We start from the raw sequence: 2,290 nt of genomic DNA, 5'->3' as shown, positions 1-2,290 counted from the left end.
TTCCTTTTTCTTTTTCTTTTTCTTTTTCTCTTATTTCTTTCCCATGCACCCGACGCCGAAACCACCCGCGCGCCCGACTTCTTCCCTTGCCCTAACCGGCGCCGACGCCTCACTTCTCCTCTCCTTTGCCTTTCTTTTCTTCCCTTCACCACAGCGCCGACGCCTCCTTCCTCTTGTGTCTCCCGATCGTCACGGCCGACGCCGACAGATGAGAGCCGCCATCCGAGCCCTAGCCTCTCTGATCTCCTCACGGCGCCGCCTTTCCTTTGTGCCCTAGACAGCCCCGGCCGACCAGCGACTTCTCCTCCCTTTCTCTGATCCGACGAACCACCGTCGACCGAAGTCTTCTTCCTCTTCCTCCCTGTCCAAGCGGCGGCGACGCACGGAGCACCGCCCTTTTTCCTGTGCCCTAGCGTCGGCTCGCCGCCAAGCCTAGCATCTCCACCGACGTCGAGCAGTGCCGGCGACTCACCCCGTGCCCTAGCCGAGCCCTTGCTGGGGAGTTCACAGCCGCCAGCCACCGAGCACCTTCGATTACTGCCATCGTGCCCTAGCTACCCACCGGCGTCGCACGGAGCAGCGTCGCCTCTCGCTGTGCCGCCTCTCCGCTGTTCTTGATCATTCCTTCTTTGTGGTGAAGTTAGGTCACAGTTGGGGTAAGTTGGATTCTTGGTAAGGAATTTTGTGTTATGTAATTGGATATCTTGATTTGGTGATGTTCACATCTTATTAATCTGACAGTGGGGAAAAGATTTTCCGTAGGGTTGCTTTACTGTGGATTTATTCTAATTCCAGCAGCAACTATCTCTTGGCGTTGGATCAGTGATTACAGCTGTGGAATTTAAGGTAAGGTTTAGGGTTGTGATCTTCGTTGTAGGTGATTTCTAGTTGTGTTAGCAATACTTGTTAACTTAAGTTTAGAAATAAATCTAAAGGTGTAATTAGGGTTAATGAAGCTAACCCTAGTTGGTCGATGGATTAGAATTTAGTTTGGCTAATAGTTGTATGATAAATTAGCTAAACTAGACATTACGTTTGATGCCACAGGACTTTGACGCGAGACGAGTATCTCGGAGTCAGATTGGACCTTTCTATTTTCGGAGGCGGGTACTTTTGACTTATTGTCTTTGATATGCTTAGTAATGAAATTAACAATTTGCATTAATTGTGTTTTCTTATTTGTTTCGGTTAATCACTGCCCGATACATGTTACCTGTTTGATTGAGTGTTTGCTGGCATTTCGTGTTGATACCTATCTGATTTCACATGCTCATGGGTAGTGATATAACCATGTTTCACATGTTCAGGACCTAGGTTTGATACCTTATTGATCAGTATATCTTGATTTAATCTATTCACTATGGTGCCCATTGTTATATGTCCAGAGGTTGGTTTAGTATATTACCATGATTAGTGACATGCACCATTTGCATGATCGCATGCTGTGCGATAGATTGCTCCATTATTGTCGAGCACTTTGCTAGTATTCATCACTGTTCGGTGCTCCGTTGTGACGCTCATGGGTAGCGTGACACAGCGTGGTAGCACGTCAGTTTGACTCTTCCGGTGCTCCGTTGATCCGCTCAGGGGTAGTGTGACGCAGCGTGTAGCACGTTAGAGATTCCTCCCCGTCATAGTGTACCGGGAGATGAGAGCATTGCGCTCCCCCATTTATGATTTAGGGTAGGAGTATGTATGTACTCCGACAGCATCCTGTCCACTCGATCACTCATCAGGAGTAGTGTTACAGAGTGCACGGTTGTCATAGCCCTACCCACTTGGTCCCACTTTTGTTGTGAGTTGGCTGACTGGCGTCAGGGGTGACCATGACATTGGCATCATATGCATGATGCATTTATTGTTTGTGATTGTGTTTGCTGCATTTATATGCTGCATATTGTTTGGATACCTATGTTTGACATGCATACAGGTCTTCTATACCTTTCGGACTGTTTGTCCTTGTACCGGGTCCTGGTTAGTACAGATTCTCTCCTGTCTTCTTCGGTTTGCATTTACCTTTATCTTTATCAGGAGATTGTACGCATGATTAGTGCTAGGTGTTATTTCTTTACTTTGCATATCAATTGTACCTGCTGAGTGTTGGAATCACCCCGCCTCCATTGTTGATATTTTCAGGTTGATGCTGTCCGGAGGGAGTTCCAGTCGCTAGTCCCCACTGCACGTAGTGCTAGATCCCCTGCAGACCTTGAGGATTGATTGATTTTTTTGAGTTTTCTTCTCGTTTGTCTATGTTTAGACTTGATTTGTTTGATACTTGGACGTTGTATTT

At 47.0% G+C, this 2,290-nt stretch overlaps 1 long non-coding RNA gene across 1 annotated transcript; it reads left to right on the top strand.

Annotated features, from left to right (window-relative positions):
- The first annotated feature begins 333 nt into the window (after positions 1-333).
- LOC122049116 lies at positions 334-1,107 on the top strand. Its single transcript, XR_006130835.1, has 3 exons — positions 334-656; positions 742-846; positions 1,048-1,107. It is a non-coding gene; the product is annotated as an uncharacterized LOC122049116 (long non-coding RNA).
- Positions 1,108-2,290: the final 1,183 nt, after the last annotated feature.

This window comes from Zingiber officinale, chromosome 2B (genome assembly GCF_018446385.1).
Source record: "Zingiber officinale cultivar Zhangliang chromosome 2B, Zo_v1.1, whole genome shotgun sequence".
In the NCBI taxonomy this organism is placed as follows: domain Eukaryota; kingdom Viridiplantae; phylum Streptophyta; class Magnoliopsida; order Zingiberales; family Zingiberaceae; genus Zingiber; species Zingiber officinale.
The sequence above is the reverse complement of the archived record's forward strand: the minus strand, read 5'-3'. Positions and strand labels throughout refer to the sequence as shown.